Source organism: Dermacentor variabilis, chromosome 10 (assembly GCF_050947875.1).
Source record: "Dermacentor variabilis isolate Ectoservices chromosome 10, ASM5094787v1, whole genome shotgun sequence".
NCBI lineage: Eukaryota > Metazoa > Arthropoda > Arachnida > Ixodida > Ixodidae > Dermacentor > Dermacentor variabilis.
Window position 1 is genome coordinate 22,545,936 of NC_134577.1, and position 23,457 is coordinate 22,569,392.

At 49.1% G+C, this 23,457-nt stretch overlaps 1 protein-coding gene across 4 annotated transcripts in view; it reads right to left on the reverse strand.

Moving 5' to 3' along the window:
• The window catches only part of LOC142560123 (latrophilin Cirl-like), an 848,550-nt gene that overhangs the window by 305,666 nt on the left and 519,427 nt on the right, over window positions 1-23,457 (reverse strand). For all 4 annotated transcript variants that reach the window (XM_075671956.1, XM_075671952.1, XM_075671953.1 and 1 more), the window contains one exon: window positions 13,355-13,422. The gene's annotated coding sequence lies outside the window, so the exon portion shown is untranslated. The remainder of the gene's footprint in view (window positions 1-13,354; window positions 13,423-23,457) is intronic.

Consider the following 23,457-nt stretch of genomic DNA (forward strand, 5'->3'; position numbering starts at 1 on the left):
TTCTCTACATCGTTATTTTATTCTTGCTCCGAAAGTCGAAATGCCGCCTGGAAAAGAGCAGTTACGAGCCGCGAGAGATTAAAACCATTTCAATGAAGAACGGTCCAGGGGGCGCTGCTGAAGGGCAATGCCATAAAGACGGCGCGGAGCATACATCACGCCAGAAGAGGCGCGAGGCCGGCAACAGGGGGCGTTGGGGAGGAAGGGGGGGGGAGAGGGGGGGCAGGCGGTGTTGCGCGAACGTTATGAGTCGCGAGGGCCCGGACCCCGCACTTACAAGCCTGCCTGCGGCGCCTAGCGAGCCTCTTTTCCAACTTTTCCAACAGGCGAGAAAGGTCTTGCCGGTTCTCGCCAGGAAGACACTGCAGCCACATACATATACGTACGCACATACTTGATCGGTGTCTCTCTTAAATACTTGAAGCGCCGTGGCTCAGCTCTACGCTGTCTGGAAAAAAAAAAAAAAAGAAAAGGGTGCAGGGAAGTGGAGGCTGCGAGTAGTTCGAAGGCGGTCTCTGGTTCGCGAACGAAAATGCAAGCGCGAGTTCCTGCAGCGCACTAAGCTCATAAATATTTTAATACCTTCCAATCTAAACAATTGCCTAAGTACATTTAATCCCGTTCTACTTAGGTTCCAGCAATAAGTGGAATATCTTTTTCAAGTATTTTTCCGCCGTCTTAGGTGAAACGGCGTTCCACATAAAGTGGCAGAACACACGAACGGCGAGTCACATATTCAAACTTTTTTTTATATTTAAATTCACATAACAATACATATGTGGAAGTATGTTCCAATTAAATATCAACTGTGACTGGTACCACGGTCCGCATACCTGTACCTCTTATCTGGAACATTCTTCCACACACCTGTTACTGGAACCACGTTTAAGTGTGTGGGACATCGTTCCATACACATAATCATGAATTGCCTGGTTCTTCACCGCCGCCACGATGTGACAATATTCACGGGTGAATTGCTCCGGAAAGCCGCAAAAAACCGAATACAGGCCATCCAAGGCGGGGGAGCTACGTTTTCTTGCGCACTTGCGAGACACGGCCTCGGCGCACTCCGCGGTTTCAGCAGTAGCGCCAGTGCTGCACTGTTTTCACGAAGTCGCGCGTATATGTAGTCTATCACAGTTGCACGCTATGAACCCACCCGCTTCTGCCGACTTGGTAAGGGTGGCGTATCTCGACGCCGACGTCGAGTGGATAGATAGCCCGTCGACGGGATGGCCGGGAGAGCCTTGGGGGAGCGAGGGAAGACCTTCTTCACGTCTCTTACTGCGTTACAGCGGCAGGCACCGAAGGGGATGGGGAGGGGGGAGGAGAAGGCGGGGGGACGTCGTGAAAACGAGCTTTTGACTCATTCCGGACGCGGTTACACGCCATAACTTCTGGCTTCCCCATTTCGCGCGAACCGCCACCGCCGCCATCCCCTCAACGCCATTCCCATAAGGCACGCGCCCCCGTCGTTTTCTATGGGCGCCGAGGCACCCCGATCCAAGAAACGGGTTCGCCCTACGGCTACCGCATTTCGCTGCTCTCGTGTGTGTGTACAGGCGACGCGGTCGTACTCGTTATCTCAGGATTGACAAATAGGGAGACTACGTCGGGGAGAATACGGCCGATATTGCTTATTTAATTTGTCTAGCAATTACGAAACTATATTTTTTTTGCAAAGTCTAAACGGGACATTGGACACACGTACTTGGACCCTTGAATGTCCGGGATCTGGATGGCGTTCCACTAGGAAAATTTTCATGTATGTGACCTGCATTATTTGCATTTATATGTTAAAACGAGCAGCCGGCGCCAACCGAACGCGCCGACCTCTCTTCGAAATCACGTAGTATTAAGAAAAAGAAGAAGCGCTTAGAGCCTTCCTACGGGATACAGGCCACAGTAAGACTAAAAAATTCGGCAGCCATTCCACTCTTCGAAGGTGGATGACCAGCGAAGTTGTGTAGATGGTATTTCTAAATGTACAACAATGAGATACATAAATATTTTGGGGTTGTTTATTGTTTCACTCCAGTTACATTAGCGTTTCGGTCACTTTGATAGACGACCAAAGGTTCGGGGACGACAATGGACAGGTTCTCGGCAACAAGAGCGACTCGCGATTATTGGCTCCTTGGGATCCCTGTAGCACTGCAGCCCGAACAGTTCGAGCATAAACGTGGGCAGCCAATTGCCATCTGACCGCTACACGTCTACGTTGAAGTCGCCAACGACGATGACTGGAATTTGATCGTCATCGGCCGCATCGAGCAGCCGTCCAAAGACGTCGTTCATAGAGTGTCCTACGTCGCGCTTGGAAGAGGCAGGTCGAACGTACACGGTGGTAACGGTCGGTCCCGTCGGCGGTCTTCACGGCACACACGTCGGCACCAAAACGCCGCGCTTTTATCGTTCTTGGGTGGTGGACGAAACGTCGCAGGTCCCCACGGAGGCGGCTACGCCGTTCCTGACGTGCACGGCGACTCCACCAGCTCGCGAGTCGACTCGGCGGGCACACGAGACACCGGTGCAGCCGTCGAATGGAACGAAGAAATTGTACCACGTCTCGGAGACACACAACAGGGATGCCAGTCGGAGAAGGGCGTCGTGGACCACGTCCGTCGCCTGCAGAGGCGTTGAGAGCCGCCAGCGAGACGGTGTACTGCGGGTCGGCGAGTCTTCGCGTGCCTCATTCCACTCTGGTGTACAGTGCATCGGCGTGCAAGTGGGGCCGAGCATCCTTGCAGCATCTGTCCTATAGACAGCGGGGTTGATGGGCGGTCGTCTTCTACATGAGCTGAACGAGCAGCTTGATAGGCACGTTGACTGCCGACGATGAACCACAGTGGCTTGGTAGCCGCGGAAAAGTTATTCCATGTCCTTTCTCAGTCAGGTGGCGTATGGCCTCTGTGATTTCGAACACCAACTGTTCGTGCCGACCTCATAAATGTTCGAGTACCCATATATATATATATATATATATATACGAGTATGTCTATATTAAATAGTGAAGAGGAACACACGTACATTATGTATACGCGATCTCATCATGCGGTGTACCTACATTACAATTTCGTGCACGCTAGACAACTACGAAGAGAAGTTTATTCACGCACTAACCACAATAACAGCACGGGTGACCGCACCTTGCAACAACGAGCACACCCGTACTTACAGGTAATAGAAGAGAATTGCTGCGTTACTTCCCACAATGCTAATGAGCATCAGAAGTTGGGATCACTCACTAACAAGCGATGTAGATTTTCACTGAATAAGCATAACCATCGAGCAACTGGCGTTCTTCAATATAAAAGAAACAACGCAGCAATCTGGAACAAGTAAAGAAACAAACACTGGAAATTACTTGAAGGGCACAGTAGGACGCAGAGCTCAGGGCTAGCTAGCGTGTGTTGCAGTAGTGTCTTTACACATAGCCTTTATATTACTTACTCAATTTCACAATGCATATGTTCTCGTTTCGATATTTTTTTCCCCATTTACCGACAGTCTGTTAAATGATGGCGCCGCTTCAAGAAAAAAAAATGCGGACGAGAAACAAGACAGGGTATAAGCAAAAACGAAAAAAAAAGAAGACACCATGAAGAAGAAAAAGAAGTAGCCAGATAAATGGAAAACAAAGCTTGTGGACATGAGCTTCATTCTCGAACTACACCTAGCTTCCTCTCGCTGCCTTTCAATACGTACTGGAGACAAAGCAAAAGTAAACGGGAAGTAAACATAGCTACAACAGGCATCGCGTCTATGCCGAAGCGAAATCGGCCCCAATCTCCAAGAAAAGATAAATAAAACATAACGTGAAAAGGCAAGTATCCAAGCAGCTCAGAGAAAAGGAACGCAGCAAGGATTCCCGACGTGTGTGTACCAGCGTAGTATCTTTCATTAACCTCTAGGCAGCGGCGACGAAAGCGACCCGGGTCCGGGAAATAGAAAACGGAGGCGGGGGGGGGGGGGGGGGTTGCCTCGCACGCGCCGATGACCGGAGGGTCGTGTGACGGGACTGCTGAAGGGAGAGACCGGCCCTCCATCATTGCGCTGTAATCACAGGACATCAAAATTTCCCGGCACGTTCGGGGGGAGACATTTTCTCCGGCGCAGCGGCCGCACCGGGCAGCACAGGACCTCGGTGGGTGTCGCGAGGAGCGCGGAGGCGTTCCGGTTTCGCTCGACGTACTCTTCTTCGCCGACGAAAAGTCGCGTCTCTTTCCCGCTTAAAGACGCCGCGTGACCCTTCCGATATTGTCACATTCGTGTGTCCTTACCTAGCCCTGCAAGAGAATAAGGGCAAAGCCTTCTTTCGTTGTTGTTTTTTTTAAAGCGAAAGCTTTACTGGCCGCGAACTTGCGATTTCGCCGTGGCGGTGTTCTGAGGAGGCACACGACGTCACAACGCGCGCCTCGCCGCGGATATTTCTCTCGCTCCGTAGTCACTATTGCGCATGCGCCACTAGTAGCACCGAGCCTCAGGTGTTCCGCCGCTGCGCAGAGCCGCGCCTTATCGCAACCGCCGTTTGGTATGACGTCACACGGCATTCCTCGTCGTTGCGCTCGCCTCCGCTCGCTTCGCCAGCTGCGTCGCATGCCTGATAACATGTCGGAGGATTGAAAAGGAGAGATCGCGTGCGCCGCAACCACAGTTGAGGCGGCAGTATGGACCGCGACAATTCTGATAAGCAGGAGGAGTCCTGGAATCGACATCCTAACGAGATGAAGAGGAAACGAATCGCCCAGGAAAAGACGAACAGCGCGCCGAACGACTGGCGAAACGCCGCAACATAGCTAGACAACCAAACCAACCTGGACTTGCAATCGAGATTAAGCAAGGCTTAGCTTTCGCTACGTATATCCTGGCATAGCCGAGCTAAGCCACTGCCAATTTTTCTATAAGCCACGATTTATACGACAATATTGGAAATCGTCGGTCCGTCCATCTGTCTTAAAATACTGCTGCCCCGTATGGGGCCATATTAGGAGTGATTAATGCAGCGTAGGTGAGAGCAAATAACATAAAATATGAAATAAACGCTGAGCGAAATCGTGTCAACTGAAGAAATAATACTTAAGGCGTGTTAGACGCTTCTACTGATTTGTTGAGGGGGCGAAAAGATGTTGAATTGCAATTTACTCAACGTCACACGTCTGACTCCGGCGTCAAAAGCGGTTCTACCTTCCGCGCTGAAAGCTAAATATAATATTCCGGCAGGTGTTCAATCATACACTCACCGACGCATTTACAGATGTATATGCGACTCCTTATATACTTTGATTTATCGTAAAAAAATATTTCTGCAGATATGAGGCATATGCTGGAATCCACGTGAAGCGAAGCTTTGGCGAAGTGGTTAAGTAAATGCTATATGAAACACACAAGTGTTTTTACAGCAATGCCACGCAACAAGTAATATTATGCAATTTTGTGCACCGAGCACCGAAATTTATGTGTGGTGTGAAGTTTGGGAAATTAATTGTTGTTCTACATAGTCGGTACGTGTTAGAGGTTTGTATATCAGGTTTAGAACTGCGTACATCGATTGGGGTATGTTTCACACACTATTGTAATCTATAGACCACGGGGCGACTACAGGCAGTCTGTCGGCTCTGGGGATACCGACCATAGTGAACTTCCCAAAGAAAATGCAGAGACCAAAGAAAGTTGGCGGAAGAAATATTCCGCAAAAGCCAAGCATACGGCTTCACTGCAGCTTCTACATCAGTGCACGCCTTTCTCCGACATCGAAGTTCACAGTAGCGAAGCTAAGAAAAAGCACTGAAGACGGGAGCAAGAAATAACAGTGCAGAAGCAGCTCCTGCTGCTGCTGCTGCAACCAGCGTAGTGGATACCGCGAGACGAATGCCGGTGACCGAGTGCTCCTGTCAGCCCGATGAGCGCTGGACTTGTCGGCCAATCGGATTAGGGCTAGAGCCCCGAGATTCGGCCAAGATCGCTCCGGGCAGCCCTTCGCTCTGCTCGCTAATGACTAGTACCGACCCCGGGCGCAAGACGAGGCGGGGTAGAACCCCGGCGAGCGAGCAGAACGCGCGTGGGCCTGCTTACAGGATGCGCTGCCGCTTTGCCCGCAGCGCCGCCTTCTGCGACTGCGACGCCCCCTGGCGGCTACCACAGGCGCGTAGCGCAGCAGAACAGCATCAACCCTTTGCAGGAAAGAAGACGCAGAGAGAGAGAGAGAGAGAGAGAGCAAGGAGAGGTAAGGTCAGGAGGTCCGTCAGACGAGCGTACGGTTTGCTACCCCCCACCCCCAACGGGGTTAAGGAAAGGGAAAGAGAAATGTGAATAAGGAGTGAACATGCATGGCCGAAGGAAGATGCACATGGTGATATACGGGGCTGTATGGCGCAAGGGTATGGCCGAATCGCGACAAGAAACGGTGATGAGCAGTCAATGGGTCGATGAACCACAGAGGGCGCGGCTATACGGCAACGTAACCGAACATAGACGCCTAAGATCAGTCGCTGGATGAGTGCGCAAAACATATATATCCATGAAATTTAGAACAAATTGCTGTAGCAAGGAGTGCTGTGGACATCCATGATGCACAGGGGGACTATAAACCAGCGCCAAAACGGCACAGTGCACATGACGGGGACAGAGAAGACAAACAGAGCTGAGTGCGCGTCTTTCTTTTCCTGTTCCTGTCTTCCGCGCCGCGTCAGTTTTGCCAGCAATCAGGCTACAAAACTAGCCCAAGCCTCTGCCCTTTTCTGTCATAAACCAATGTTGGCAACTTACCAACAAAGTCGCTAAAATTAGCGTGTTTTTAGTCAGCTTGACGAAAACTTCGTGCCTTTGTCGAATGGTCGTCCATGGAAACGGGCGCGGTATATCCATTGCATGTTTATTTTTATTTTCGTTCTGTCATTTTATCACTGCCTCGAGGGCAACAACGCTGAGGACGCAAAAAGGAAAAAAAAAAAGAACCATGACAAGAGAGAGAGAGAGAGAGCGCTCCAATGTCGAGCAACTGCGTTTACACGGTGAGAACGAGAAGGAAGCACGCCGGGGCGCCACAACAATCGGAAGGCGCGGCCCCAAAGGAACTTCGTGCAGTGCGGTCAAGCCTACACATCGTGCTAAACCAATCTGGAAGCAAACCCAGGGGCAGGGCTCATAACCATACATACTACACTCATCCCGTGCTCGACACCTGCTTAACGGGAGCTTCGCGGAAGAATCAACGGCGCACATAAACTGAAATAGGGTTAACTAACTACGTCAGACGAGACGCACGGAAGACGCGGGAAGCACAATGTATAATGCAGTCTTGAAGGGGACACCTAACTTTATATACACTGAAACCAATGCAACTGGCAGCAGGGTCGACAGCCGGCAAAGACCTTGCAAGAAGTCGCGCATGACTAATCAGTTGTGTTTCAACAGAAAGTCGATTGAAGTAAGAAAATTGCCTCAAAGGCAACAGAATTTTGACAGCCTTTGTCAGGGTAGCGGCAGCATTTTGATGGGGGCGGACTATACTGAAGCATTCGTTTAACGACGTTCGGGTGCACGTTAAATAACACGGCTTGGCGATAACTGATCCGGAGACAACACCGTGTCTCGCAAAGCCCTCCGTTTTGAGCTAGGACGACAAACATAATCGATAAACGAACATTTTTTCACTGTTATCGGAAGAACAAGTAGGCGATAAGAAACGTGTTATACGCTTACCTGCGCGCACAAAGAAAAGAGTCAACGAGCCTTTGTGCCATGCGTTCACTTCAGTCTATTGTGTAATACGTGGGCGTAATATTCTAAAAGCGTGCACTATTGTATCGACAAGTACCTGCATTGATTGATTTTGTTCATTTTTTTTTCTAACCCTGAAACGCACGGATAAGGTAAAGTCACTTGCAGTAGAACTCAACTTGCTGTAACTGCTAATGTCAAGTATGTCTCGTGTTTTATACTCAATCCCTCACGAAGACCTAGATTAGGATAACTTGCATTGTATAATTTCATTGTAGAAAAACCATCGTCGCAAGCTTTACTGTTTAACTGTTTAACAGAGCTCGATCAGAGCTATTCTTGGCTCACACGGCCGGCCCTTATAAGAATAATGCATGTTATTCTACTGCAACTCAACCGAATGCGTACTGAAGACATAAAAAAAAAGTGAACAGAAAGGCCAGGTATTTTTTATGCCGACATTTAAATGGGAGTATTCGTTGCTTAGCGGCTGGCACGGTCCGCATATACCTTTGGCTACACTGAACAGAACTGATGAAAGGAAGTATAGCTACGCACGTGAGAAAAGAGAGACCTATTACGTGCGAAAGGAAGAATAAAAAGAAATAAAGGAACATCAAAACATGGGCATGAACAATTGTGCAGTGGCAGCTCATATTTCTCTGGGAACACGTCCATTTTTCTCGGAACAACGATTTCTGTCGGGGCCCGCAAATTGTGTATATATACCAACCAAGACTAGGAAAACGGGAGGCTTCGCTGCATAACGCCGGCTTGCGCAAATCGTGTTTCCGTGTACATATGAAAAAAAAAGGAAAAAAAAACGGCCGTCACATTAAGCGCGCGGTTTACCTTTGAAGAGTTTTACAGCCCCGTAGCTTCAGTACCGCTTGAGCGCGGGCCTAATTTGCTTAGAAGAAGCGAAATGGGTAGCCTGATTTACCGTAACTGAAAAGGAGCAGTACCGAAAGAACGAGACCGTGCGAGATATTTCGAAGAAACTTGCAAGCACAATCCCGGGCGAGCGAAGTCACTTAACATGATTGAAGCGAACATATGCTAAACAATAGATTGCGATAGCCATAATAAGCGCTAACTCGATCTGACCCGCCGACGAAGGAGAGGGATATGGCTATGGCGTGATCCAGCAGCTGTTCAGGAAGTGAAGGGCTCCATTTCCAATCGGTGGCCGTATCTCAATGGGCACGAAACGTAAAAAAAAAAAAAGAAAAGAAAGAAAGAAAGAGAACGAAAAGAAAGAAATGACACTCACGCATTTGGTTTAATTGGTACGCGTTAGAAAAACCCTATAGTCGGTGACAAAATAAGCATCAAAAAGGTTATGCGTACGCTGTTCAACTGAAAACCAATTTGCATAGATCACAAGGAAATTTATTCACCCGTATGCGCGCGTATAACTGTGGTATATGTATCAGTGCCGGTGCATACATTCACTACAATATAACGTATCGCACGTGCAATACATCGTGCTGCATATAAACAAAAAAAACGAAGGAGCAAACAAAACATTAAATTCTGTCTTCTTGACAGTGGCTTTTTCACTTCCACTTCAGAAACACTACTACAATGTACATGCGAAAAACATTGCCAGCCTCGTAATTCATGACTCTAGATGCGCCAGCACATAATTAGCTTCGCTCATTTCCATGGCACCAAGCGGTTTTGCGCGTTTAAAACGTCTATCTTACCCGTACAGATCTGTCTTTATGTCAATGGTTTTTGGATGAGGCCTGAACATATTGGCAAGCTTTATAGGCGATACTGACGTCAGTGCTCATCGGAAGATTATATTTTAGCTTGAAACAACGAGCTTTTGTTCCTCAGTTAGCTCAACCTTTGCATTAGCAAAGTCGTTTAACGGACTCTCAGTTGGTTCGGCTTATCTTTCAGAGGTGGAAAGAAACTGCGCTGCGTTCTTTTTTTTTTTTTTTTTTTGCAAGTGGAGTTTGTACGGTATCCTCACGTTGTCGCCGATTACAGGTGATCAAAATTAATGCGGAGCCCTTTACTACTGCGTCCCTCATTAACCACTGTGCAGTTTCGGGTCGTTAAACCCCACAATTCAGATTCTTTTTTAGTTCCCAGCACGTACACCCTAAAAGAATCGGTATACACAATAAAATAATTTGCACCCTTAAAAGTGAAAAAGGGTGTAAATGTGTCTATAACTCGCACCCTTTTAATTTACACCCTTAAAAGTGAAAAAGGGTGTAAATGTGTATATAGCTCACACCCTTAGGGTGCGAGTTATAAACACATTTACACCATTTTTCACTTTTAAGCGCGTAAATTATTTTACAGTGTAGCCCCCTCTAATTTTGTCGTTTTGCTGACACATACAAAATCGCGCTCAACCGCCAAACGCACGCGCGAGTTTGGGTTAACGCACGAGAAAAAGAGCAGCTCGGGCACACGGAGATTTGGATATTTGAATAAAGTATCTGGGCCATTGTGCGGCCCTACAAAGCCCCACACATTCCGATTTTCATACATAAAAAGAAAGATTCAGAGTAATACAAACTAAAACGCAGAGTGCACAGCCTGGAGCAAAATTCTTCCTCGGAAGTTCTCTTAGTCCTCTTCCTCTTAGCGGCTGCTTTCAATCTGGATTCAACATTTCCAATTCATTTACTTTTGCTGCAGGACCCCACGCCACAGTACAACGACATAGTTGTCCAGATAGCTTCGCCGAAATAGGCCATCTATGCAGCAACATGTACAGATGAATTAACCTCTCTGTAGCCTCATGAACGTTTTACACTGCCGTGATGCTGATGTAAAAATCGATACATTTTGCCCTAGTCTATTGCGACCGCGCCTCTGATGAACAACGTCGCATTTATTCTCTTCAGGAGTGCTTGCCTAGCGTTCTTTTTTTTTTTACGTTGCGTTCCTCAAAACAGCTAATGGTGAGATAAGGTAAGGTAGCACTAGTAAATAGTTTATCACTGCTGACGATTAGTCACGCCGTCACCTAATCTTGGATTCATTATGCATACGCTTCATTAAGTAGCGCACAGCGATGACTCTACAGTTGCGTAATGTTGCAACCGACCATTTACAAATTACGCAAGCTCCATCTTCACGCGACACTCGACTAAACACGTACATCGCCACGAGTACAAGAGCGAAAGTGATAAGGCCTGCAGAAAAACGAGGGGAAAAAGGCGAAGTAGAGGCTTCGTGCAGAGGTGCGGGAAGGGGGAGGATTTGGGGGATGAAAGGAGCCAGAATCTCACCGAGCACGAGTTTTGCGGAGGGGAAAAAATGACGTCGAGTAGCTGTCACCGAGAGCATCGCCTACGACAACGTGGCTTACTCAAAAACGAAAAGGCAGCTGTGGAAAAAAAGATGAAGAAACGGGAAGGAGGCATCGCTGAAAGACGTTTAAAGGGGAGTCGAGGGAAGTCGAGTGATAAATTAGGCTTGTCAAAAGAGATGAAAACTATGAAGAGGAAGCGAATCATTGGGGAAATATGGGAGAGGGGTTTCTTTTCCCGGTAGCACACTATGTACAAACGCCACTCTAGCTCCTTTCTCCCCTTTTCCTCTAGGCTTCCCCCTTTTTTCCTTATACCTCGGGGTTCGGCTCGGCTTTGAGACAGAGGAGGCTGTCGTAAGACGACGGTTGCGAGAGGAAAAAAATGAACGATATTTCAAAGGAAGAAAATATATTACGAAAAACGAAACACAATCTTGAACAGAGAGAGTACATGCGATAGGACAGCCGCGAAAAGATGTGCAGCTCGCGAAACGAGCGCCAGGACTAACGTCGGACGAAAATCCTCACGCGTGTAAAAGAGAAGATCGAAAAACTCGACTTCCCGAAAAAAAAAAGAAAAGTGAAGCTGTTGCAGCGGGCGAGAGATGAGAAAGCTGTAAGGAAATTGGAAAATGAGAGTTCTTTCGTGGAAAAGGCAGATATGAGGATCCAAAAGTTGGCTTTTCTTTTTCCCGTTTTGCTCCGCCTAGCTGCTTGGTCATTGCTTGTAAGGCCGTGCCAAAAGCGTCGACACGCGTTTTCGTTTTTCTGCTTTGCGGATCCCTTTAAGAAAGTGCGAACACACGGTGAAGTAAGCGTTAACGCTCGAAAGACTATTTTCTATTTCTCTACGAAATAGAAAAAGGTAGGCACGAAATATAAAAAAGGAGCAGCTACTAGGCTGTAATTTAAGACGACGGAGCAATAATTTGTGGAGCTTTCGTCGTCTGCTCGGTTTGGTTCGTCACTCGCGACATGAGTTTCGTACCTTGTCGTCTGCTCCCGTTTTATAGAGACAGACGGTACAGTGTAACTCACAGGTAAGGAAGCATTTTTCTTTTTTTTGGCGCGACAGTGTGTCACAGAGACGAAATCGCCATGCCGGTTGATTGAACCTCTCGTGCGGAGACGAGATACCAGAATTACACAACTTGTTCAGAGAGAGAGAGAGAGAGAGAGAGAGAGAGAGAGAGAGAGAACGATATGTACAGACTTTATTGATAACAAGGAGATGTTAGTCTGGCTTCTCGCCTAGCATTTTACTCCAGGTGCCGAGTGATAAATATAATACAGTACAAAGTAATAACACGACACAGAACAGCAAGAAACAAGCACACACATCCAGAATAAAGCTATTTACAAAGTTTAGTTAGGGTCTGACGACCGTAGGAACTTGTTTTATCATTCGCTTAGATCGATACCTTTGCTACTGAGTTGTGTGTATGAAATCACGAATGAAGAATTGCAGAAACAGAAACATCACGTGTTGACGACAGCAGGAAGACAGAACGCGACTCTTACAGGAAATTTGTTAAATCATTACGACCAGAAACGCTGGCGGTAAAATTGGCATATTATTTTATTGCAGGTGTCCTATACCTAAGAAAATTTAGAACGTACAACGGAGCTGAGTTGGTAATAAGGTGTCGCGTTCCGAGCAGTTCAGAAAGTGTTCCGCAGTGCAGTGTTACGGAACTCCGATACGTCAATAAAGTTTGCATAGCCATGTGCCATTTTTTTTAAATAAAGTGTTTTCTTAAGAGAAAGCTTTAGCGCGGCACCATGTTGAGATTTCCCTATATGTCGAATAACATGAAGAACGCAGAAATGCTCTTATCAGACAGCCGCAGGACAGATTTGATTGAAAGTTTGTTGCATTTGTGAGATAAAGTTAAGTGCTAGCAACTGTAGGAAGCAGATATTTGATTCGTTCGTGCCTCGTACATTTTTCTTTCTTCAAAAATTGTTGAAAATCAGCAAGTTATAAAACAAGTGAAGCACGGAGGTTACAAATCACTAACTTCACCGGAAACAGATGTCACTTGTCCCGTAGTCTGCAATTTTCGCCATGTTCAGTGCATTAGGTCTTATAAATCATTGTTCGTGAGAACTTAGGCCAATATGAGAAGGTGTGGAATTGGGACGTATTGGGAAAAGGGCGGGAGGGAGGAAGGTACGATCGATCTGAATTTTCTTTCTGGATGCCTACGGCATCCTTGAACCCAGGCTTGTAGTCCTACATGAAAAGCCAGTGTCATGACCACTCGGCGTGCATCTTTCATCACATAAGTAGTTGGAAATTAAGATGTCAATACACAGAACACGAAGCGCTGGAAATGGGACACTCACCTTCACAGCAGAAGAGTCATGACGCAGTCGCAACGAAGAATACGGTGGCCGTTCATCGACGAAAAACACTGCGAAAAAAATAAAAAGAGAGGAAGAAAATGAGGCTTGCGAGAATGACAGCACATTTTGGTGTTAATCTGCCTGCATGGTACACGACAGCGCTGTTCGGGAGTGGTTCAATGCTCTGGATAAGGGGGGATATATTGCAGCGCCCCCTTATCGAGAACAGAGCCGCGATCTTGGAGCGATGCCTTCCCACTCAATTCTATGCCACTGTTATAGTACGCCATTGACAGCCGCCTAATCCCACTGAAGCTGCTGGCGGAGCGTCGCTCTGGCCACTTACAAAGCGCGAAAAGCACGAAAAGGAATAGCATCGGAAAAGGCATCGCTACAAAATCGTGGCCCAGAAAACTAAAAGAAAAATTACGCAGATCCAATGCACACGTTAGAATTAACATGAAGCAAGGCTTAACTCAAGTGAATAACTAAATGCTATAATGCCAACGGCAATACATTTGTGCTTGCTTTCATCCCTACGCAACGTCTAATCGTTCGGAACGTTTATATTCTGGCGTCGCAACGGTCACAAATTTATTTTCGTGCAATTTCTATTCTTATGCACTACGGAACTAGCAAGCTGTGTTTAAATGCGAGCTCCAAACCAGGCGCATGTGCAGTGTGAGACGTGCACGCAGCGGCGTCACAGCGACGAATGCTATGTTTACGCAATGATATTTCGAGGGGTTTATGGATTCTGTACCTTTTGTGTCACATGGGGATGTAACCAGTTGAAGCTTCGGAATAATTTTGATTACCTGAGAGGTTCATTGAACATAAGCAGGGTAGACGATGCACTTTTGAAATCAGCTCCCATCGCTATGCAGCCGCTGAGTCAGGAATCGAACCCTCGACCTCGTACGCAGCGGCAGAACGCCATAGTAGGCTGAGCCATCGTAAAAAGCCAGGTCTAAAGAAGCACGAGTTACAGTTTAATGCGAATCGAGAGATCGCCAAATCCATAGTCGAGGCAGCAACCGCGCCAAGCTCGTGATGGGAGTCTTCCGTGACCGCGCGGGAACCGCTTAACGCAAAAAAAAAAAAAAGGTGGCGAGGAGGCATTAGAGTCGCACGAAAGAACGCCATCAAGAGGGGGGGTCGATGAGGGAGAGGAGGTAATAAGAATGGAAGCTGTCGAAGGAGCAGGAACGAAACCACTTTTCCTTCTGAGCTCCAAGCCTATGATCGAAGGATCAAGGAAGGAAACCGATCGAGCTGTGGGGCTCGCAGATGGCTCGGACCCGTAGTCGTCGAGGGGGGGGGGGAGAGGGAGTCAAAAGTCTCGACCGTCTCTGCCACCCACCTCCCTAGGACCCTCTCCGACTCCCTCCGCAATATCCTGGAGCCAACTGCTGATCCGAAGCCGGATGTCGAATTTCGATCCACCGTCGAAGCCGGAAACACATAAAACTGGCGCCCGCGTAAGGAAAGACTGTGGAGACGCGAACTGGGTGTACCGAAAGCCGCAGTCCGCGTGCGCGTGTTCCGGGAAAATGTGAAAGCTAAAGATAATGACACTAAAGAACAAAAAAGAAACGAAAGAAAACGACAACGTGAAAGAGATAAACCGTGATGAACAATTGCGCTTGGCGTGCACGAACGTCATCGTGTGGAACGAGATTACGCTCGGTATCGATATAACAAAATAAACAGGCAAACAATAAAAGTGAAAGGAATTCAATGGGTATTGTTTGGATCCCACCGCTGCCACCAGATGTTTGGATCGCACCGCTGGTACGATCTGTTGGGAACTCGGCGCTGACGCCCGTGGTTGTACCTGGGTCGCAAGCCCCAAGGGTAGCGTTGGCCTGGCGGCCTGGGGTACAACTGGAAGCATCCGAAGGTCCCGGCAAAGCATGAGTCGACTGGTAACAACGAAACAACTTGTTTATTTTAACATCGCAAAGAGTTGGTGGTCAGGTTTGACCGAAGTAGAGAGACGGGAGAGCACTTCACTCAACAGAAGAAATCGGAGCCCTCCTTTTGGCGTCCGGGGGCAGCTGTTTTTATACTCTCGCAGTTGAGGGCAAGAAGGAACCCCTCAAAAGACGAGCACGTGAATGTACAATGGGCTAATGGTGACGCACACTGTCGTAGCGCTGCCGTAGCACCATGTCGAGCACGATCTCGTAGCACCCTGTTGTAGCGATGCCGTAGCACCATGTCGGGCACGATCTCGTAGCACCCTGTTGTAGCGATGCCGTAGCACCATGTCGAGCACGATCTCGTAGCACCCTGTTGTAGCGCTGCCGGTCGGGCACAATGACTGTAATGAGAGGATGATCCCTGCTTTCGCAGCGCCTGGTTCCGGCACAATGACTGGAATGCGAGGGTGATCCTTTGCGGTCGCATCGCCGCAGTCGCGCCTGGAAACACCTGCCGATGAGCGTTGCGGCGACGACGATCGGGCCAAAATGTCTGCCGCCCCGCCGCAGTCGCGCCGGCAAAACCACGTGTCGCAGGCGAAACGCAACAGACCGCCCCGCCGGGGGAAGGAGATCCCGATGGACAGGGGACTGCATCCGCTGTCCGGAGGGATGTCGCTCGATGATGCTCATAACCGAAGTCGGGCGTCCCTCGACGTTTCTTGAGCGCAGCGCACAGAGAAGGCCTCGTTCTCTCGTTCAGGTTCGCACGGGACACTGCAAAGTGACTTCGGGAGAGTTCACATTTTTGTTCTCGTTCCCGGCAAGCGTTAGAACTACGCTGAAACTCAACCGCTCAGTCAGCAAGCACGGCACAACCCTTACTAAGCCCTGCCAGGCTCTTTCCCCTTTTTATACCACTGCCTAGTTCCTTACAGTAGTCTAGCATCACTCAGAACGCGTCCACAAATTGAAAAATTGCACTAGAAAGCATATCATCACTTTGAAACACTAAACAAAAGCAATATGTTAAAAAAAATCCTGCCTCAGGAAGAAAAACATCAGTAACAAACAATTTTGAGGCTGATTCCTACGTTAGGGGCTTCGACTTAAGCCATCGGCGTTACCGTTGAGACTCCCCTTTTTGTAACGCACCTCAAAGGAATATTGTTGTAAAGCGAGGCTCCAGCGCAGGAGGCGGCCATTTTTGGGAGAGATGGTCTGCAGCCATTGGAGAGGGCAGTGATCCGTCTCAATGATAAACCTCGAGCCGGCTAGATAGCATGACAATTTCTGAACGGCCCACACGAGACACGCACACTCTTTCTCGGTGGCGCTATACGCCTGCTCACGACTGGTCAGCTTACGACTAGCATACAGGACGGGGTGTTCTACTTCTCCATTTTCCCGTTGGCACAGTACAACGCCCATGCCTCGCTCACTAGCATCGCACTGAACAATGAACCCTTTTGTATAGTCTGGCGATCGTAGCACAGGCTGGCTTGTTAGGGCACTCTTTAGGGCGCTAAAAGCTCTTTCCTTTGTCTCGTCCCAGACGACTGTTTGAGGCTCTGTCTTTCTTAGAGCATCCGTCAGGGGAGCCGCGATATCAGAGTACCTAGGGATGTACCTCTGATAGTAGCCGGCGACACCCAAGAACGACCGAATATCGGTCTTGGTGCGCGGTTGCGGAAAGTCCCGCACAGCGGCCACTTTTATTTCAGAGGGGCGGCGACGACCCTGACCAATCACGTGACCGAGGTAGACAACCTCGGCCTGTGCTAACTGGCACTTAGGAGCCTTTACTGTCAAGCCTGCTTCGCGCAGGCGGGTTAGCACTGCCCGCAAGTGTGTCATATGCTCAGACCAGGATGCGGAGAATATCGCTACGTCGTCTAGATACGGTAAAGCGAATTCTTGCTGTCCCCGCAACACTTTATCCATGAGACTTGAAAAACAGTATGGCGCGTTCTTCAAACCAAAACTCAACACTTTAGGACGGAATGTTCCCATTGGTGAAATGAACGCCGCATACCTACTAGCCTCTTCTGTAAGTGGATGCCAATAACCCCTGACAAGATCTAGGGTGGAAATAAACTGAGCGCTACTAACTTTCTCAAGGCGCTCCTCGATGTTAGGGATCGGATAAATTTGATCCTTAGTGATGGAATTAAGCCTGCGGTAGTCGACGCAAGGACGAGGTTCCTTGCCCGGTACCTCAACTAAAATCAAAGGGGAGGTATAATCACTCTCACCTGCCTCAATAACACCGAGCTGTAGCATTTTCTTTACCTCAGCCTCCATAATATCGCTCTGGCGGGGTGACACCCGATACGCCTTGGATCGTACTGGCTCTGGGGAGGTAAGTTCTATATCATGAGTAAGTACAGAAGTCCTACCAGGCCTCTCAGAGAACAGACCTTGAAACTCTTGTAATAGCTGGTGTAGTTCGGTTTTCTGCTCAGGCGACAGCGGTGCTTTACTGATAAGGTCACTAATGACTTGACCGGTGTCTTCCCTGTTCGTCACTGAGCCTAGTCCCGGAAGCTCGACCGGAAGCTCTTCAGGAACGTTTACCATCATGCACACCACTGCTTCCCTTTGTCTATAAGGTTTGAGCAGATTACAGTGGTAAACTTGCTGTGCTTTCCGCTTTCCTGGCAGACTTACCACGTAGTTAACGTCCGACAGTTTCTGAACAATTCGTGCGGGGCCCTCCCACTGCACGTCTAGTTTGTTGTTTAGCGATGTGCGCAATATCATGACCTCATCGCCCACCTCAAAGCGACGGGCCCTGGCTGTCCGATCATAATAAACCTTGGCCCTCTGCTGGGCCTTTGTCATTGCTTCACCTGACAACTCCTGTGCCCTTCTTAAGCGTTCGAGGAGCTTAAGCACGTACTCCACCACGACTGGGTCGTCGCCCCTACCTTCCCACGATTCTCGAAGCATGCGAAGCGGAGATCGAAGCGAGCGACCGTACACCAGTTCAGCTGGCGAAAACCCCGTAGCCGCATGCGGCGCGGTCCTTAAAGCAAACATCACCCCAGGCAGACACAGCTCCCAGTCAGTTCGATGTTCAAAACACAACGCTCTCAACACGCGCTTCATGACGGAGTGGAGCTTCTCAACGGAATTCGACTGTGGGTGGTACACTGAGCTGTGTAACAGCTTTACCCCACACCTTTCGAGAAAAGTTGTCGTCAAAGCGCTAGTAAACACTGTGCCCTGATCTGATTGGATTTCCGCAGGAAAACCAACTCGCGCAAATATGGACAGTAGTGCATTAACTATCTCAACTGAGCTGAGTTCTTTAAGCGGCACTGCTTCAGGGAACTTTGTCGCTGGGCAGATCACAGTCAAAATGTGTCTGTACCCCGTGGCTGTTACCGGCAGAGGTCCCACTGTATCAATAACGAGCCGTCTAAAAGGCTCCGTAATGATAGGTACCAATTTCAACGGCGCCCTCGATTTGTCCCCTGGTTTGCCCACCCGCTGACAAGTGTCACATGTCCTCACGAAATGGTCTGCGTCCCGAAAACACCCTGGCCAATAGTACTCTTGCAAGAGACGGTCCTTAGTTTTCTTAACTCCTAGGTGTCCGGACCACGAACCCCCATGCGACAAGCGCAACAGATCCTGACGATAGCATTGAGGAACGATCAGCTGATCGAACTCCACTCCTCTGCGGTCTAGATACTTCCGGTACAGGACTCCACCTCTTTCCACAAAACGCGCAGTTTTCCTGGCGATACCTTCTTTGACATTGCAGCGCACGTTTTCCAGGCTGCCATCCTTTTTTTGCTCGGCTATCAAAGCCGACCGGCTGACTTTTAGCAACCTATCAAGTCCGTCTGACGTAGGCGCGATGAGCAAATCAGTAGATAGCTCTTCTAACTTTCCCGAATCGGGATTTTCCTCTCCAGTATCTGGCGCCTTCAACGCTACAGACTCAATTTTATTCTGTTCGGGCGTGCTCTGAATATCAGCTTGCTGCGCCTCTGACCCTTTTTCGTTGTTTGATAACGTCGGCCCCGCAACTACCGCCTTTGCAGCGAGCTCCCGAACCTTCGATCTGGTTAAGGCCTGAACACTAGCTTCACCAAACAAAAGCCCCTTCTCGCGCAGGAGGTGATCGGACCTGTTTGAAAATAGGTACGGGTACTGGGGTGGCAGCATAGATGACACTGCCGCCTCCGTCTCAAGCGCTCCGAAAGGTCCTTCAATAAGCACTTTTGCTACCGGCAGACACACGCTATGAGCTTCCACGGCTTGCTTGATCCATGCGCACTCGCCCGTGAACATATGGGGTTCTACATAAGACGGGTGAACTACATCCATCGTAGCTGCGGAATCGCGAAGCACTCGGCACTCTTTCCCGTTCACGAGGAGGTCTCGCATGTAAGGCTCGAGAAGCTTCATGTTCTCGTCAGTGCTGCCTATTGAAAAAAACACAACTTTTGGTGTTGTTTCCGGACACTGCGCCGAAAAGTGACCCGGCTTCTGGCACGTATAACAAACGCGCGCTCGCCTCATCCCGAACCGCTTTCTGCGTTTGGCTGCCGCCGTCTCTTTACGTTTGGTCGGACTGCTTTCGCTCGCATCCTCACTACGCGTGTCCCCCTTTAATCTCATGGGTGTGAACTTCGGCCTCTCAAACTTCGAGCCAAATTCACCCTTTTGACCGTCCTTAGCTCCGCGAGCCCGACGCGTCACAAACTCCTCGGCTAGCTCAGCGGCTTTAGCCACCGTACAAACGTCTGGCCTATCCAAGACCCAGTATCGCACGTTCTCCGGTAACCGACTATAAAACTGTTCTAGCCCGAAACACTGCAGAACTTTATCGTGGTCACCAAACGCTTTCTCTTCTTTGAGCCACTCCTGCATGTTCGACATAAGCCTATACGCAAACTCTGTATATGACTCACTTTTGCCTTTCTCATTTTCCCGAAACTTCCGACGGAACGCCTCCGCAGACAGCCGGTATTTTTTTAGAAGACTCGATTTCACTGTGTCGAAATCCTCTGCCTCCTCTCTATCCAAGCGAGCGACTACGTCGGCCGCCTCGCCGGGTAACAAAGTGAGCAAGCGCTGTGGCCACGTTTCCCGAGAGAACCCCTGCTTCTCGCACGTTCGCTCAAAGTTAACCAGGAACAAACCAATGTCCTCTCCAAGCTTAAACGGCCGCATCAGGTCAGTCATTTTGAACAATACGCGTTCTCCTGCACCGTGTGCCTGACTTCCATTACGAGCGCGTTCCATCTCTACCTCAAGACGCTTCATTTCCAAAGCGTGTTGACGGTCACGCTCTTGTTTTTCTTTCTGTTCTTTAAGTTCGCGCTCTTCTTTTTCTTTTTGCTCTTTAAGTTCGCGCTCCTGTCTTTTTGCAGTCTCCCTCTCTTCAATGGTCTCAAGGCATTCCGACAGCTCGTCATCCTCAGCCTCTAACTCAAGAATAGCCTTTATCAGTTCTGGTTTTCTGAGTTTGTCCGAGACATCCAGACCCAACTCTCTTGCAAGCTCCAACAATTTCGGTTTGCGCAACGACTTCAAATCCATGGCTGCTCTGAATGCTGCTTTCTCTACTGCTTACTATTGTCTTGCCGCAAACTAACCCGGCAGCAACGACAACCACAATTACCAGCTTTGTTTCTGACACTAACAAAAAGCCTGGCAAAGCTCAGAAGAAGAAAGTCCCGCACTCACCAAACCTCGCAGCCAAGAGTCCAGCGCAGTCGTTCCGCTGCAGGCAACCAGTCATCACACAGGGCTCGTTGCACTGCTCCCGGATCGTCGATGAGCTGCTCAGCATACAGTCAACTGCATCTCTTCGCTGCTGGCCTCCGTTGTCGCGATCTCACCGCTGGCAGACAGTTGTTTGAAGTCGGAGGCGATCTCACCGCTGCCAACCAGATGTTTGGATCCCACCGCTGCCACCAGATGTTTGGATCGCACCGCTGGTACGATCTGTTGGGAACTCGGCGCTGACGCCCGTGGTTGTACCTGGGTCGCAAGCCCCAAGGGTAGCGTTGGCCTGGCGGCCTGGGGTACAACTGGAAGCATCCGAAGGTCCCGGCAAAGCATGAGTCGACTGGTAACAACGAAACAACTTGTTTATTTTAACATCGCAAAGAGTTGGTGGTCAGGTTTGACCGAAGTAGAGAGACGGGAGAGCACTTCACTCAACAGAAGAAATCGGAGCCCTCCTTTTGGCGTCCGGGGGCAGCTGTTTTTATACTCTCGCAGTTGAGGGCAAGAAGGAACCCCTCAAAAGACGAGCACGTGAATGTACAATGGGCTAATGGTGACGCACACTGTCGTAGCGCTGCCGTAGCACCATGTCGAGCACGATCTCGTAGCACCCTGTTGTAGCGATGCCGTAGCACCATGTCGGGCACGATCTCGTAGCACCCTGTTGTAGCGATGCCGTAGCACCATGTCGAGCACGATCTCGTAGCACCCTGTTGTAGCGCTGCCGGTCGGGCACAATGACTGTAATGAGAGGATGATCCCTGCTTTCGCAGCGCCTGGTTCCGGCACAATGACTGGAATGCGAGGGTGATCCTTTGCGGTCGCATCGCCGCAGTCGCGCCTGGAAACACCTGCCGATGAGCGTTGCGGCGACGACGATCGGGCCAAAATGTCTGCCGCCCCGCCGCAGTCGCGCCGGCAAAACCACGTGTCGCAGGCGAAACGCAACAGTATTGATATAGAAGGACTGCGGACCACTCGGCAGCTTTGCATTCCTTTCGTGAAAGTTTTATAGGGAATACCGTCAATACCACGTTTATGAGCAGCCACGCCCAGTCGAGATCCAAACAAGAAAATATACTTCATAGAAAGGAGGAGGCTTGAAGTTATTAACAAGTAGTACAACAACGAATGTCGCAGAAACCAGCGTCAGCTACGCGTACGTAAACATCGCTAAGGGAAGCAGTTGCTGACCTGACGAAGTCCCCTGCGACCACATTCGTCGGTCAACCACTGACCGACCTGTTGAGGCATAATTCTCACAAACGAGAATAGATTCAGGAGAGAGGCTGTCCTAGTTTCGCCAGCGTTTCGACAGTGCGTTCCGAAATTCAACACGAGCACTTCAGAGCGCACGGCTAGACACGTAGACAGAGAGAGCGACATCAAAGGCTAACTCCCAGGTGTTAATCGCATGTTCCGCGGTCGTATACATGTGCGCCTGTCTGTCGTTGCCGCTTTAGATCACTCATGATGAACTGAACAACATGGGCCGCACCGAGCATTCTACAAGCAGTTGTTACTCAGTGCGGCATGTAACTTCGGAAAGCACGAGCGTTCCCATAAGCTGAAGACTGCTCCCTTGCTAGGCTGATTGGTTCATATTGTACTGCAAGATATTATTGAACGCGAAATGAAGACGAAGGTATATACAAGTGATACGCACTTATTTCTATACCACGCTCGTTGCTCACGTTTCGCACTCACTTATGTTTTCAATACGATATTGAAGCAAGCAGCGCGGCAAGGAGCCACATTGAGTTTGCTTTTCAATCTTTGCTCCATGATTAGATGTGACACACAAAAGGCTTGACAAGATGACGTGACCCAGTGGTAACACTAAGCGAAACTTGCTTCCGCAGGTAGAATGTGAAGGTAGCAAGGACGCCACAAGCGATCGCAAGCCAACTGGCGTAAGTCTATGAGAAAAAAAAAATCAAGAAAACAACAAACAAACAAACTCTGGGTCAGCTCTGCGTAAATCTTGCTAGAATGAAGTGATTGCTACACATTTGAAGCGAAGCTACCTGTTGCAAATAGCCGCTACATTACAAGCTGCAGGCATTGCAAGAGCGCTTAGAGATAGCGAGATGGATTTCTAATGAACCCTGGAGAGATTGGCCTGGCGGCATGCCTAACGTATTGCTCCAGATGGCTGTGAGGAAAGATTAAATGATATGCACGCAGAGGGAAGGCCGACATGCGCTGGCGTCCAATTCGTGAATTGCACGTGATAAGCAGGTTCGGCGGGAACGACAAACGATGCACGAAACAGGCAATAAAATAGATCAAATCTTCCCTTCATGATTTATTACTCTGTTGCAAGAAGACGTTACTAAGCCCAAACGGTATTTGCACCTCTTTCATCCGGGCGCTTTCTTACGCGCTTTATCTTTTAGCTTTTTTTTTTGCGTTTTTAGCATTATA